The sequence below is a fragment of the Bombina bombina genome, chromosome 7, assembly GCF_027579735.1.
Source record: "Bombina bombina isolate aBomBom1 chromosome 7, aBomBom1.pri, whole genome shotgun sequence".
Classification (NCBI taxonomy): domain Eukaryota; kingdom Metazoa; phylum Chordata; class Amphibia; order Anura; family Bombinatoridae; genus Bombina; species Bombina bombina.
Window position 1 is genome coordinate 610,737,891 of NC_069505.1, and position 19,786 is coordinate 610,757,676.

A 19,786-nucleotide genomic window follows, 5' to 3' on the forward strand; every position below is an offset into this window, starting at 1 on the left:
AGAAGCAGGGGACTAGCTGCTTATTATTGGCTGCACACATATGCCTTTCACCATTAGCTTACCAATGTGTTTAGCTAGCTCCCAGTAGTGCATTGCTGCTCCTTCAACAAAGGATATAAAAAGAAGGAAGCAACATTTATAATAGAAGTAAACTAGAAGGTTGTTTAATACTTTACGCTCTATCTGAATCATGAAATAACATTATTTGTTTTTTTCTTTCATGATTCATATAAAACAGCAATTTTAAGCAACCTTCTAATTTACTCCTCATCAATTTTTTTTAATCTCTTGCTATCTTTATTTAAAAAGCAGGAATGTAAAGCAGAGGAGCCGGCCCATTTTAGGTTCAGCACCCTGGCTAGTGCTTGCTTATTGGTGACTACATTCAGCAAACCAATCAGCAAGCATAACCCGGGTGCTGAACTAAAAATAGGCTGGCTCCCAAACTTTACATTCCTGCTTTTTAAATAAAGATAGCAAGAGAATAAAGAAAATTTGATAAAAGGAGTAAATTAGAAAGTTGCTTAAAATTGCAGCTTTATCTGAATCATTATAGAAAATGTTTGGATTTAGTTTCCTTTAAAGGGACAGTCAATGCCAGTATTGTTGTTGTTTTAAAGATAGATAATCCCTTAATTGCCCATTCCCTAGTATTGCATAACCAACACACTTATAATTATACACATTTTACCTCTGTAATTAGCTTTTATTTAAGCCTCTCCAAACTGCCCTCTTATTTCAGTTCTTGTGACAAATTGCATTTTAGCCAATCAGTGCTCACTCCTTTGTAAATTCACATGCATGAGCTCAATGTGATCTATATGAAACACATGAACTAACACCCTCTAGTGGTAAAAAACTATCAAAATTAGAGGCGGCCTTCAAGGTCTAAAAAATTAGCATATGCACCTCCTAGGTTTAGCTTTAAACTAAGAATACCAAGAGAACAAAGCAAAATTAGTGATAAAAGTAAATTGGAAAGTTGTTTAAAATTACTTGCCCTATTTGAATCATAAAAGTTTTTTTCTGACTTGATTGTCCTTTTAACTATTAAAAAAGATTGTAAAAAAAAGTTTCAGGTTTGTACTGAGTGCAAATTAACAACTAAAATGAATAAGTTGTTTGAACTTATAAAACTTATTAAAATCGCATTTAGAACAAAGATAATGTACAGACAAAATGCATCTAGAGAGCTTTGCTGTGCTGCAGAGAAAGAATCCCATGATTATTGCATTGTCCATAGAGCTTGTGCATATTATTTTATTTTTAAGTTCTTCATATGTAGGGTTCCATAGGGGATCCTGCTTGGAGTTTCAGGAAACAATATAACACCTAAATATTCCACAAGAACATCAGTCTTCTAAGTATGGCTGAGTCTGGATTACCAGGGAAGGAATAGAACTTGTAGACAAATAACAATGCTGTGTAGAAAGCAGTAGATAGTGATTTTTACAGTGTGTGTTTATATTATACATCACATGAGCAGATATATATCTTTATGTGTATATACACTGCATTTATACAACCTTAGCATAATATGTCCTGTACCTTCTAGATGAAGATGTGATAGGTGAGTGATAAACTACTAATACTGTAACACATACAGGTACATAGTAATTATTACAGTGTGTGTTTATATCATACATCACATGAGCAGATATATATCTTTATGTGTATATACACTGCATTTATACAACCTTAGCATAATATGTCCTGTACCTTCTAGATGAAGATGTGATAGGTGAGTGATAAACTACTAATACTGTAACACATACAGGTACATAACAGTAATTATTACAGTGTGTGTTTATATCATACATCACATGAGCAGATATATATCTTTATGTGTATATACACTGCATTTATACAACCTTAGCATAATATGTCCTGTACCTTCTAGATGAAGATGTGATAGGTAAGTGATAAACTACTAATACTGTAACACATACAGGTACATATCAGTAATTATTACAGTGTGTGTTTATATCATACATCATATGAGCAGATATATATCTTTATGTGTATATACACCTACTGCATTTATACAACCTTAGCATAATATGTCCTGTACATTCTAGATGAAGATGTGATAGGTGAGTGATAAACTACTAATACTGTAACACATACAGGTACATAACAGTAATTATTACAGTGTGTGTTTATATCATACATCACATGAGCAGATATATATATTTATGTGTATATACACATACTGCATTTATACAACCTTAGCATAATATGTCCTGTACCTTCTAGATGAAGATGTGATAGGTGAGTGATAAACTACTAATACTGTAACACATACAGGTACATAACAGTAATTATTACAGTGTGTGTTTATATCATAAATCACATGAGCAGATATATATATTTAAGTGTATATACACTGCATTTATACAACCTTATCATAATATGTCCTGTACCTTCTAGATGAAGATGTGATAGGTGAGCGATACATTACTAATACTGTAACACATACAGGTACATATCAGTAATTATTACAGTGTGTGTTTATATCATACATCACATGAGCAGATATATATCTTTATGTGTATATACACCTACTGCATTTATACAACCTTATCATAATATGTCCTATACCTTCTAGATGAAGATGTGATAGGTGAGTGATAAACTACTAATACTGTAACACATACAGGTACATAACAGTAATTATTACAGTGTGTGTTTATATCATACATCACATGAGCAGATATATATCTTTATGTGTATATACACTGCATTTATACAACCTCAGCATAATATGTCCTGTACCTTCTAGATGAAGATGTGATAGGTGAGTGGTAAACTACTAATACTATAACGCATACAGGTACATAACAGTAATTATTACAGTGTGTGTTTATATCATACATCACATGAGCAGATATATATCTTTATGTGTATATACACTGCATTTATACAACCTTAGCATAATATGTCCTGTACCTTCTAGATGAAGATGTGATAGGTGAGTGGTAAACTACTAATACTATAACACATACAGGTACATAACAGTAATTATTACAGTGTGTGTTTATATTATACATCACATGAGCAGATATATATCTTTATGTGTATATACACTGCATTTATACAACCTTAGCATAATATGTCCTGTACATTCTAGATGAAGATGTGATAGGTGAGTGATAAACTACTAATACTGTAACACATACAGGTACATATCAGTAATTATTACAGTGTGTGTTTATATCATACATCACATGAGCAGATATATATCTTTATGTGTATATACACCTACTGCATTTATACAACCTTAGCATAATATGTCCTGTACCTTCTAGATGAAGATGTGATAGGTGAGTGATAAACTACTAATACTGTAACACATACAGGTACATAACAGTAATTATTACAGTGTGTGTTTATATCATACATCACATGAGCAGATATATATCTTTATGTGTATATACACTGCATTTATACAACCTTAGCATAATATGTCCTGTACATTCTAGATGAAGATTTGATAGGTGAGTGATAAACTACTAATACTATAACACATACAGGTACATATCAGTAATTATTACAGTGTGTGTTTATATCAAACATCACATGAGCAGATATATATCTTTATGTGTATATACACTGCATTTATACAACCTCAGCATAATATGTCCTGTACCTTCTAGATGAAGATGTGATAGGTGAGTGATAAACTACTAATACTGTAACACATACAGGTACATAACAGTAATTATTACAGTGTGTGTTTATATCATACATCACATGAGCAGATATATATCTTTATGTGTATATACACTGCATTTATACAACCTTAGCATAATATGTCCTGTACCTTCTAGATGAAGATGTGATAGGTGAGTGATAAACTACTAATACTGTAACACATAGAGGTACATAACAGTAATTATTACAGTGTGTGTTTATATCATACATCACATGAGCAGATATATATCTTTATGTGTATATACACTGCATTTATACAACCTTAGCATAATATGTCCTGTACCTTCTAGATGAAGATGTGATAGGTGAGTGATAAACTACTAATACTGTAACACATACAGGTACATATCAGTAATTATTACAGTGTGTGTTTATATAAAAAATCACATGAGCAGATATATATCTTTATGTGTATATACACCTACTGCATTTATACAACCTTAGCATAATATGTCCTGTACCTTCTAGATGAAGATGTGATAGGTGAGTGATAAACTACTAATACTATAACACATACAGGTACATAACAGTAATTATTACAGTGTGTGTTTATATCATACATCACATGAGCAGATATATATCTTTATGTGTATATACACTGCATTTATACAACCTCAGCATAATATGTCCTGTACCTTCTAGATGAAGATGTGATAGGTGAGTGATAAACTACTAATACTGTAACACATACAGGTACATAACAGTAATTATTACAGTGTGTGTTTATATCAAACATCACATGAGCAGATATATATCTTTATGTGTATATACACTGCATTTATACAACCTCAGCATAATATGTCCTGTACCTTCTAGATGAAGATGTGATAGGTGAGTGATAAACTACTAATACTGTAACACATACAGGTACATAACAGTAATTATTACAGTGTGTGTTTATATCATACATCACATGAGCAGATATATATCTTTATGTGTATATACACTGCATTTATACAACCTTATCACAATATGTCCTTTACCTTCTAGATGAAGATATGATAGGTGAGTGATAAACTACTAATACTGTAACACATACAGGTACATATCAGTAATTATTACAGTGTGTGTTTATATCATACATCACATGAGCAGATATATATCTTTATGTGTATATACACTGCATGTATACAACCTTAGCATAATATGTCCTGTACCTTCTAGATGAAGATTTGATAGGTGAGTGATAAACTACTAATACTGTAACACATACAGGTACATAACAGTAATTATTACAGTGTGTGTTTATATCATACATCACATGAGCAGATATATATCTTTATGTGTATATACACTGCATTTATACAACCTTAGCATAATATGTCCTGTACCTTCTAGATGAAGATGTGATAGGTGAGTGATAAACTACTAATACTGTAACACATACAGGTACATTACAGTAATTATTACAGTGTGTGTTTATATCATACATCACAAGAGCAGATATATATCTTTATGTGTATATACACTGCATTTATACAACCTTAGCATAATATGTCCTGTACCTTCTAGATGAAGATGTGATAGGTGAGTGATAAACTACTAATACTGTAACACATACAGGTACATAACAGTAATTATTACAGTGTGTGTTTATATCATACATCACATGAGCAGATATATATCTTTATGTGTATATACACCTACTGCATTTATACAACCTTAGCATAATATGTCCTGTACCTTCTAGATGAAGATGTGATAGGTGAGTGATAAACTACTAATACTGTAACACATACAGGTACATAACAGTAATTATTACAGTGTGTGTTTATATCATACATCACATGAGCAGATATATATCTTTATGTGTATATACACTGCATTTATACAACCTTACCATATGTCCTGTAACTTCTAGATGAAGATGTGATAGGTGAGTGATAAACTACTAATACTGTAACACATACAGGTACATAACAGTAATTATTACAGTGTGTGTTTATATCATACATCACATGAGCAGATATATATCTTTATGTGTATATACACCTACTGCATTTATACAACCTTAGCATAATATGTCCTGTACCTTCTAGATGAAGATGTGATAGGTGAGTGATAAACTACTAATACTGTAACACATACAGGTACATGTCAGTAATTATTACAGTGTGTGTTTATATCATACATCACATGAGCAGATATATATCTTTATGTGTATATACACTGCATTTATACAACCTTAGCATAATATGTCCTGTACCTTCTAGATGAACATGTGATAGGTGAGTGATAAACTACTAATACTGTAACACATACAGGTACATAACAGTAATTATTACAGTGTGTGTTTATATCATACATCACATGAGCAGATATATATCTTTATGTGTATATACACTGCATTTATACAACCTTAGCATAATATGTCCTGTACATTCTAGATGAAGATGTGATAGGTGAGTGGTAAACTACTAATACTGTAACACATACAGGTACATAACAGTAATTATTACAGTGTGTGTTTATATCATACATCACATGAGCAGATATATATCTTTATGTGTATATACACTGCATTTATACAACCTTAGCATAATATGTCCTGTACCTTCTAGATGAAGATGTGATAGGTGAGTGATAAACTACTAATACTGTAACACATACAGGCACATAACAGTAATTATTACAGTGTGTGTTTATATCATACATCACATGAGCAGATATATATCTTTATGTGTATATACACCTACTGCATTTATACAACCTTAGCATAATATGTCCTGTACCTTCTAGATGAAGATGTGATAGGTGAGTGATAAACTACTAATACTGTAACACATACAGGTACATAACAGTAATTATTACAGTGTGTGTTTATATCATACATCACATGAGCAGATATATATCTTTATGTGTATATACACTGCATTTATACAACCTTAGCATAATATGTCCTGTACCTTCTAGATGAAGATGTGATAGGTGAGTGATAAACTACTAATACTGTAACACATACAGGTACATAACAGTAATTATTACAGTGTGTGTTTATATCATACATCACATGAGCAGATATATATCTTTATGTGTATATACACTGCATTTATACAGCCTTAGCATAATATGTCCTGTACCTTCTAGATGAAGATGTGATAGGTGAGTGATAAACTACTAATACTATAACACATACAGGTACATAACAGTAATTATTACAGTGTGTGTTTATATCATACATCACATGAGCAGATATATATCTTTATGTGTATATACACTGCATTTATACAACCTCAGCATAATATGTCCTGTACCTTCTAGATGAAGATGTGATAGGTGAGTGATAAACTACTAATACTGTAACACATACAGGTACATAACAGTAATTATTACAGTGTGTGTTTATATCAAACATCACATGAGCAGATATATATCTTTATGTGTATATACACTGCATTTATACAACCTCAGCATAATATGTCCTGTACCTTCTAGATGAAGATGTGATAGGTGAGTGATAAACTACTAATACTGTAACACATACAGGTACATATCAGTAATTATTACAGTGTGTGTTTATATCATACATCACATGAGCAGATATATATCTTTATGTGTATATACACTGCATTTATACAACCTTAGCATAATATGTCCTGTACCTTCTAGATGAAGATATGATAGGTGAGTGATAAACTACTAATACTGTAACACATACAGGTACATAACAGTAATTATTACAGTGTGTGTTTATATCATACATCACATGAGCAGATATATATCTTTATGTGTATATACACTGCATTTATACAACCTTAGCATAATATGTCCTGTACCTTCTAGATGAAGATGTGATAGGTGAGTGATAAACTACTAATACTGTAACACATACAGGTACATAACAGTAATTATTACAGTGTGTGTTTATATCATACATCACATGAGCAGATATATATCTTTATGTGTATATACACCTACTGCATTTATACAACCTTAGCATAATATGTCCTGTACCTTCTAGATGAAGATGTGATAGGTGAGTGATAAACTACTAATACTGTAACACATACAGGTACATAACAGTAATTATTACAGTGTGTGTTTATATCATACATCACATGAGCAGATATATATCTTTATGTGTATATACACTGCATTTATACAACCTTAGCATAATATGTCCTGTACCTTCTAGATGAAGATGTGATAGGTGAGTGATAAACTACTAATACTGTAACACATACAGGTACATAACAGTAATTATTACAGTGTGTGTTTATATCAAACATCACATGAGCAGATATATATCTTTATGTGTATATACACTGCATTTATACAACCTCAGCATAATATGTCCTGTACCTTCTAGATGAAGATGTGATAGGTGAGTGATAAACTACTAATACTGTAACACATACAGGTACATAACAGTAATTATTACAGTGTGTGTTTATATCATACATCACATGAGCAGATATATATCTTTATGTGTATATACACTGCATTTATACAACCTTATCACAATATGTCCTTTACCTTCTAGATGAAGATATGATAGGTGAGTGATAAACTACTAATACTGTAACACATACAGGTACATATCAGTAATTATTACAGTGTGTGTTTATATCATACATCACATGAGCAGATATATATCTTTATGTGTATATACACTGCATTTATACAACCTTAGCATAATATGTCCTGTACCTTCTAGATGAAGATGTGATAGGTGAGTGATAAACTACTAATACTGTAACACATACAGGTACATAACAGTAATTATTACAGTGTGTGTTTATATCATACATCACATGAGCAGATATATATCTTTATGTGTATATACACTGCATTTATACAACCTTAGCATAATATGTCCTGTACCTTCTAGATGAAGATGTGATAGGTGAGTGATAAACTACTAATACTGTAACACATACAGGTACATAACAGTAATTATTACAGTGTGTGTTTATATCATACATCACAAGAGCAGATATATATCTTTATGTGTATATACACTGCATTTATACAACCTTAGCATAATTTGTCCTGTACCTTCTAGATGAAGATGTGATAGGTGAGTGATAAACTACTAATACTGTAACACATACAGGTATATAACAGTAATTATTACAGTGTGTGTTTATATCATACATCACATGAGCAGATATATATCTTTATGTGTATATACACCTACTGCATTTATACAACCTTAGCATAATATGTCCTGTACCTTCTAGATGAAGATGTGATAGGTGAGTGATAAACTACTAATACTGTAACACATACAGGTACATATCAGTAATTATTACAGTGTGTGTTTATATCATACATCACATGAGCAGATATATATCTTTATGTGTATATACACTGCATTTATACAACCTTAGCATAATATGTCCTGTACCTTCTAGATGAAGATGTGATAGGTGAGTGATAAACTACTAATACTGTAACACATACAGGTACATAACAGTAATTATTACAGTGTGTGTTTATATCATACATCACATGAGCAGATATATATCTTTATGTGTATATACACTGCATTTATACAACCTTAGCATAATATCTCCTGTACCTTCTAGATGAAGATGTGATAGGTGAGTGATAAACTACTAATACTGTAACACATACAGGTACATAACAGTAATTATTACAGTGTGTGTTTATATCATACATCACATGAGCAGATATATATCTTTATGTGTATATACACTGCATTTATACAACCTTAGCATAATATGTCCTGTACCTTCTAGATGAAGATGTGATAGGTGAGTGATAAACTACTAATACTGTAACACATACAGGTACATAACAGTAATTATTACAGTGTGTGTTTATATCATACATCACATGAGCAGATATATATCTTTATGTGTATATACACTGCATTTATACAACCTTAGCATAATATGTCCTGTACCTTCTAGATGAAGATGTGATAGGTGAGTGATAAACTACTAATACTGTAACACATACAGGAACATAACAGTAATTATTACAGTGTGTGTTTATATCATACATCACATGAGCAGATATATATCTTTATGTGTATATACACTGCATTTATACAACCTTAGCATAATATGTCCTGTACCTTCTAGATGAAGATGTGATAGGTGAGTGATAAACTACTAATACTGTAACACATACAGGTACATAACAGTAATTATTACAGTGTGTGTTTATATCATACATCACATGAGCAGATATATATCTTTATGTGTATATACACTGCATTTATACAACCTTAGCATAATATGTCCTGTACCTTCTAGATGAAGATGTGATAGGTGAGTGATAAACTACTAATACTGTAACACATACAGGTACATAACAGTAATTATTACAGTGTGTGTTTATATCATACATCACATGAGCAGATATATATCTTTATGTGTATATACACTGCATTTATACAACCTTAGCATAATATGTCCTGTACCTTCTAGATGAAGATGTGATAGGTGAGTGATAAACTACTAATACTGTAACACATACAGGTACATAACAGTAATTATTACAGTGTGTGTTTATATCATACATCACATGAGCAGATATATATCTTTATGTGTATATACACTGCATTTATACAACCTTAGCATAATATGTCCTGTACCTTCTAGATGAAGATGTGATAGGTGAGTGATAAACTACTAATACTGTAACACATACAGGTACATAACAGTAATTATTACAGTGTGTGTTTATATCATACATCACATGAGCAGATATATATCTTTATGTGTATATACACTGCATTTATACAACCTCAGCATAATATGTCCTGTACCTTCTAGATGAAGATGTGATAGGTGAGTGATAAACTACTAATACTGTAACACATACAGGTACATAACAGTAATTATTACAGTGTGTGTTTATATCATACATCACATGAGCAGATATATATCTTTATGTGTATATACACTGCATTTATACAACCTTAGCATAATATGTCCTGTACCTTCTAGATGAAGATGTGATAGGTGAGTGATAAACTACTAATACTGTAACACATACAGGTACATAACAGTAATTATTACAGTGTGTGTTTATATCAAACATCACATGAGCAGATATATATCTTTATGTGTATATACACTGCATTTATACAACCTTAGCATAATATGTCCTGTACCTTCTAGATGAAGATGTGATAGGTGAGTGATAAACTACTAATACTGTAACACATACAGGTACATAACAGTAATTATTACAGTGTGTGTTTATATCATACATCACATGAGCAGATATATATCTTTATGTGTATATACACTGCATTTATACAACCTTAGCATAATATGTCCTGTACCTTCTAGATGAAGATTTGATAGGTGAGTGATAAACTACTAATACTGTAACACATACAGGTACATAACAGTAATTATTACAGTGTGTGTTTATATCATACATCACATGAGCAGATATATATCTTTATGTGTATATACACTGCATTTATACAACCTTAGCATAATATGTCCTGTACCTTCTAGATGAAGATGTGATAGGTGAGTGATAAACTACTAATACTGTAACACATACAGGTACATAACAGTAATTATTACAGTGTGTGTTTATATCATACATCACAAGAGCAGATATATATCTTTATGTGTATATACACTGCATTTATACAACCTTAGCATAATATGTCCTGTACCTTCTAGATGAAGATGTGATAGGTGAGTGATAAACTACTAATACTGTAACACATACAGGTACATAACAGTAATTATTACAGTGTGTGTTTATATCATACATCACATGAGCAGATATATATCTTTATGTGTATATACCCTACTGCATTTATACAACCTTAGCATAATATGTCCTGTACCTTCTAGATGAAGATGTGATAGGTGAGTGATAAACTACTAATACTGTAACACATACAGGTACATAACAGTAATTATTACAGTGTGTGTTTATATCATACATCACATGAGCAGATATATATCTTTATGTGTATATACACTGCATTTATACAACCTTAGCATAATATGTCCTGTACCTTCTAGATGAAGATGTGATAGGTGAGTGATAAACTACTAATACTGTAACACATACAGGTACATAACAGTAATTATTACAGTGTGTGTTTATATCATACATCACATGAGCAGATATATATCTTTATGTGTATATACACTGCATTTATACAACCTTAGCATAATATGTCCTGTACCTTCTAGATGAAGATGTGATAGGTGAGTGGTAAACTACTAATACTGTAACACATACAGGTACATATCAGTAATTATTACAGTGTGTGTTTATATCATACATCACATGAGCAGATATATATCTTTATGTGTATATACACCTACTGCATTTATACAACCTTATCATAATATGTCCTGTACCTTCTAGATGAAGATGTGATAGGTGAGTGATAAACTACTAATACTGTAACACATACAGGTACATAACAGTAATTATTACAGTGTGTGTTTATATCATACATCACATGAGCAGATATATATCTTTATGTGTATATACACTGCATTTATACAACCTTAGCATAATATGTCCTGTACCTTCTAGATGAAGATGTGATAGGTGAGTGATAAACTACTAATACTGTAACACATACAGGTACATAACAGTAATTATTACAGTGTGTGTTTATATCATACATCACATGAGCAGATATATATCTTTATGTGTATATACACTGCATTTATACAACCTTAGCATAATATGTCCTGTACCTTCTAGATGAAGATGTGATAGGTGAGTGATAAACTACTAATACTGTAACACATACAGGTACATAACAGTAATTATTACAGTGTGTGTTTATATCATACATCACATGAGCAGATATATATCTTTATGTGTATATACACTGCATTTATACAACCTTAGCATAATATGTCCTGTACCTTCTAGATGAAGATGTGATAGGTGAGTGATAAACTACTAATACTGTAACACATACAGGTACATAACAGTAATTATTACAGTGTGTGTTTATATCATACATCACATGAGCAGATATATATCTTTATGTGTATATACACTGCATTTATACAACCTCAGCATAATATGTCCTGTACCTTCTAGATGAAGATGTGATAGGTGAGTGATAAACTACTAATACTGTAACACATACAGGTACATAACAGTAATTATTACAGTGTGTGTTTATATCAAACATCACATGAGCAGATATATATCTTTATGTGTATATACACTGCATTTATACAACCTTAGCATAATATGTCCTGTACCTTCTAGATGAAGATGTGATAGGTGAGTGATAAACTACTAATACTGTAACACATACAGGTACATAACAGTAATTATTACAGTGTGTGTTTATATCAAACATCACATGAGCAGATATATATCTTTATGTGTATATACACTGCATTTATACAACCTTAGCATAATATGTCCTGTACCTTCTAGATGAAGATGTGATAGGTGAGTGATAAACTACTAATACTGTAACACATACAGGTACATAACAGTAATTATTACAGTGTGTGTTTATATCATACATCACATGAGCAGATATATATCTTTATGTGTATATACACTGCATTTATACAACCTTAGCATAATATGTCCTGTACCTTCTAGATGAAGATGTGATAGGTGAGTGATAAACTACTAATACTGTAACACATACAGGTACATAACAGTAATTATTACAGTGTGTGTTTATATCATACATCACATGAGCAGATATATATCTTTATGTGTATATACACTGCATTTATACAACCTTATCACAATATGTCCTTTACCTTCTAGATGAAGATATGATAGGTGAGTGATAAACTACTAATACTGTAACACATACAGGTACATATCAGTAATTATTACAGTGTGTGTTTATATCATACATCACATGAGCAGATATATATCTTTATGTGTATATACACTGCATTTATACAACCTTAGCATAATATGTCCTGTACCTTCTAGATGAAGATTTGATAGGTGAGTGATAAACTACTAATACTGTAACACATACAGGTACATAACAGTAATTATTACAGTGTGTGTTTATATCATACATCACAAGAGCAGATATATATCTTTATGTGTATATACACTGCATTTATACAACCTTAGCATAATATGTCCTGTACCTTCTAGATGAAGATGTGATAGGTGAGTGATAAACTACTAATACTGTAACACATACAGGTACATAACAGTAATTATTACAGTGTGTGTTTATATCATACATCACATGAGCAGATATATATCTTTATGTGTATATACACTGCATTTATACAACCTTAGCATAATATGTCCTGTACCTTCTAGATGAAGATGTGATAGGTGAGTGATAAACTACTAATACTGTAACACATACAGGTACATAACAGTAATTATTACAGTGTGTGTTTATATCATACATCACATGAGCAGATATATATCTTTATGTGTATATACACCTACTGCATTTATACAACCTTAGCATAATATGTCCTGTACCTTCTAGATGAAGATGTGATAGGTGAGTGATAAACTACTAATACTGTAACACATACAGGTACATAACAGTAATTATTACAGTGTGTGTTTATATCATACATCACAAGAGCAGATATATATCTTTATGTGTATATACACTGCATTTATACAACCTTAGCAATATGTCCTGTACCTTCTAGATGAAGATGTGATAGGTGAGTGATAAACTACTAATACTGTAACACATACAGGTACATAACAGTAATTATTACAGTGATATATATCTTTATGTGTATATACACTACTGCATTTATACAACCTTAGCATAATATGTCCTGTACCTTCTAGATGAAGATGTGATAGGTGAGTGATAAACTACTAATACTGTAACACATACAGGTACATATCAGTAATTATTACAGTGTGTGTTTATATCATACATCACATGAGCAGATATATATCTTTATGTGTATATACACTGCATTTATACAACCTTAGCATAATATGTCCTGTACCTTCTAGATGAAGATGTGATAGGTGAGTGATAAACTACTAATACTGTAACACATACAGGTACATAACAGTAATTATTACAGTGTGTGTTTATATCATACATCACATGAGCAGATATATATCTTTATGTGTATATACACTGCATTTATACAACCTTAGCATAATATGTCCTGTACCTTCTAGATGAACATGTGATAGGTGAGTGATAAACTACTAATACTGTAACACATACAGGTACATAACAGTAATTATTACAGTGTGTGTTTATATCATACATCACATGAGCAGATATATATCTTTATGTGTATATACACTGCATTTATACAACCTTAGCATAATATGTCCTGTACCTTCTAGATGAAGATGTGATAGGTGAGTGATAAACTACTAATACTGTAACACATACAGGTACATAACAGTAATTATTACAGTGTGTGTTTATATCATACATCACATGAGCAGATATATATCTTTATGTGTATATACACCTACTGCATTTATACAACCTTAGCATAATATGTCCTGTACCTTCTAGATGAAGATGTGATAGGTGAGTGATAAACTACTAATACTGTAACACATACAGGTACATATCAGTAATTATTACAGTGTGTGTTTATATCATACATCACATGAGCAGATATATATCTTTATGTGTATATACACTGCATTTATACAACCTTAGCATAATATGTCCTGTACCTTCTAGATGAAGATGTGATAGGTGAGTGATAAACTACTAATACTGTAACACATACAGGTACATACCAGTAATTATTACAGTGTGTGTTTATATCATACATCACATGAGCAGATATATATCTTTATGTGTATATACACTGCATTTATACAGCCTTAGCATAATATGTCCTGTACCTTCTAGATGAAGATGTGATAGGTGAGTGATAAACTACTAATACTATAACACATACAGGTACATAACAGTAATTATTACAGTGTGTGTTTATATCATACATCACATGAGCAGATATATATCTTTATGTGTATATACACTGCATTTATACAACCTCAGCATAATATGTCCTGTACCTTCTAGATGAAGATGTGATAGGTGAGTGATAAACTACTAATACTGTAACACATACAGGTACATAACAGTAATTATTACAGTGTGTGTTTATATCAAACATCACATGAGCAGATATATATCTTTATGTGTATATACACTGCATTTATACAACCTCAGCATAATATGTCCTGTACCTTCTAGATGAAGATGTGATAGGTGAGTGATAAACTACTAATACTGTAACACATACAGGTACATAACAGTAATTATTACAGTGTGTGTTTATATCATACATCACATGAGCAGATATATATCTTTATGTGTATATACACTGCATTTATACAACCTTATCACAATATGTCCTTTACCTTCTAGATGAAGATATGATAGGTGAGTGATAAACTACTAATACTGTAACACATACAGGTACATATCAGTAATTATTACAGTGTGTGTTTATATCATACATCACATGAGCAGATATATATCTGTATGTGTATATACACTGCATTTATACAACCTTAGCATAATATGTCCTGTACCTTCTAGATGAAGATTTGATAGGTGAGTGATAAACTACTAATACTGTAACACATACAGGTACATAACAGTAATTATTACAGTGTGTGTTTATATCATACATCACATGAGCAGATATATATCTTTATGTGTATATACACTGCATTTATACAACCTTAGCATAATATGTCCTGTACCTTCTAGATGAAGATGTGATAGGTGAGTGATAAACTACTAATACTGTAACACATACAGGTACATAACAGTAATTATTACAGTGTGTGTTTATATCATACATCACAAGAGCAGATATATATCTTTATGTGTATATACACTGCATTTATACAACCTTAGCATAATTTGTCCTGTACCTTCTAGATGAAGATGTGATAGGTGAGTGATAAACTACTAATACTGTAACACATACAGGTACATAACAGTAATTATTACAGTGTGTGTTTATATCATACATCACATGAGCAGATATATATCTTTATGTGTATATACACCTACTGCATTTATACAACCTTAGCATAATATGTCCTGTACCTTCTAGATGAAGATGTGATAGGTGAGTGATAAACTACTAATACTGTAACACATACAGGTACATAACAGTAATTATTACAGTGTGTGTTTATATCATACATCACATGAGCAGATATATATCTTTATGTGTATATACACTGCATTTATACAACCTTACCATATGTCCTGTAACTTCTAGATGAAGATGTGATAGGTGAGTGATAAACTACTAATACTGTAACACATACAGGTACATAACAGTAATTATTACAGTGTGTGTTTATATCATACATCACATGAGCAGATATATATCTTTATGTGTATATACACTGCATTTATACAACCTTAGCATAATATCTCCTGTACCTTCTAGATGAAGATGTGATAGGTGAGTGATAAACTACTAATACTGTAACACATACAGGTACATAACAGTAATTATTACAGTGTGTGTTTATATCATACATCACATGAGCAGATATATATCTTTATGTGTATATACACCTACTGCATTTATACAACCTTAGCATAATATGTCCTGTACCTTCTAGATGAAGATGTGATAGGTGAGTGATAAACTACTAATACTGTAACATATACAGGTACATGTCAGTAATTATTACAGTGTGTGTTTATATCATACATCACATGAGCAGATATATATCTTTATGTGTATATACACTGCATTTATACAACCTTAGCATAATATGTCCTGTACCTTCTAGATGAACATGTGATAGGTGAGTGATAAACTACTAATACTGTAACACATACAGGTACATAACAGTAATTATTACAGTGTGTGTTTATATCATACATCACATGAGCAGATATATATCTTTATGTGTATATACACTGCATTTATACAACCTTAGCATAATATGTCCTGTACATTCTAGATGAAGATGTGATAGGTGAGTGGTAAACTACTAATACTGTAACACATACAGGTACATAACAGTAATTATTACAGTGTGTGTTTATATCATACATCACATGAGCAGATATATATCTTTATGTGTATATACACTGCATTTATACAACCTTAGCATAATATGTCCTGTACCTTCTAGATGAAGATGTGATAGGTGAGTGATAAACTACTAATACTGTAACACATACAGGTACATAACAGTAATTATTACAGTGTGTGTTTATATCATACATCACATGAGCAGATATATATCTTTATGTGTATATACACTGCATTTATACAACCTTAGCATAATATGTCCTGTACCTTCTAGATGAAGATGTGATAGGTGAGTGGTAAACTGCTAATACTGTAACACATACAGGTACATAACAGTAATTATTACAGTGTGTGTTTATATCATACATCACATGAGCAGATATATATCTTTATGTGTATATACACTGCATTTATACAACCTTAGCATAATATGTCCTGTACCTTCTAGATGAAGATGTGATAGGTGAGTGATAAACTACTAATACTGTAACACATACAGGTACATACCAGTAATTATTACAGTGTGTGTTTATATCATACATCACATGAGCAGATATATATCTTTATGTGTATATACACTGCATTTATGCAACCTTAGCATAATATGTCCTGTACCTTCTAGATGAACATGTGATAGGTGAGTGATAAACTACTAATACTGTAACACATACAGGTACATATCAGTAATTATTAGTGTGTGTTTATATCATACATCACATGAGCAGATATATATCTTTATGTGTATATACACTGCATTTATTCAACCTTAGCATAATATGTCCTGTACCTTCTAGATGAAGATGTGATAGGTGAGTGATAAACTACTAATACTGTAACACATACAGGTACATAACAGTAATTATTACAGTGTGTGTTTATATCAAACATCACATGAGCAGATATATATCTTTATGTGTATATACACTGCATTTATACAACCTTAGCATAATATGTCCTGTACCTTCTAGATGAAGATGTGATAGGTGAGTGATAAACTACTAATACTGTAACACATACAGGTAAATATCAGCAAGAAATGTGACAAAAATAAATATATTTAGGTACTTGAGAATGTTTTTTTAATTTTAAAGACTCTGGTTAATATTATATACGGACCTGCACTTGCACATGGGTTTTCTTCTCATTTATTCTAACTTTAAAATACTGAAAAGACATGACATGAAAACGTGTTTTCTACTAAATTATTACTAAAGTACAATTTTATATACAGGCAAACCTCGCTCTATTGCGCTGCACTTTTTTTGCATCACAGAAACGTTTACAAATTGAAGGTTTGTGGCAATCTTGTTTCGAGCGTCTATTAGACACCCCCCCCCCACCCCGCTAGCAGTGGGTGTCAATCATCCCGATCATCTCTAAAAGCTGTTGGACAAGTTACGGAGCAGCGGTCTTAAAACGGTGGACCTGAAATAGAGGGGGTCAGAAGCAGCATCCCCTGCTTAATAAACAGACTCCTATGTGCCTTAAAGGGACAGTCAACACAAAAATTGTTATTGTTTTAAAAGATAGATAATGCATTTACAGCCCATTCTCTAGCTTTGCACAACCAACATTGTTATATTAATATTCTTTATAGTTTAATCCTCTAAATGTCTGCCTGTTTCTAATCCACTACAGACAGCCTCTTATCATATGCTTTTGTATTAGCTTTTCACAACAGGGGAGTGCTAGTTTATGTGAGCCAAATAGATAACATTGTGCTCACGCCAGGGGAGTGCTAGTTTTAGTGAGCCAAATAGATAACATTGTGCTCACGCCATGGGAGTGCTAGTTTATGTGAGCCAAATAGATAACATTGTGCTCACGTCCGTGGGATTGTGCACAACACAGCACAAATTGGCTTAAAGGGACAGTCTAGTCAAAATTAAACTTTCATAATTCAGATAGGGCATGACATTTTGAACAACTTTTTAATTGACCTTAGTCATCACATTTACTTTGTTCCCTTGGTGGTATTTTTGAAAAGCTAAACCTAGGTAGGCTCAAACTGATTTCTAAACCGTTGAAAACCGCCTCTTAGCTCAGAGCATTTTGAAAGTTTTTTCACAGTTAGACAGTACTAGGTCATGTGTGTCATATAGATAACATTGTGCTCACTCCCG

General features: G+C 31.6%; 1 long non-coding RNA gene across 1 annotated transcript in view; it reads right to left on the reverse strand.

Annotated features, from left to right (window-relative positions):
- LOC128636144 (uncharacterized) overlaps positions 1 to 19,786 on the reverse strand; it is a 105,227-nt gene that overhangs the window by 459 nt on the left and 84,982 nt on the right. The gene's annotated exons all lie outside the window — the stretch shown is intronic.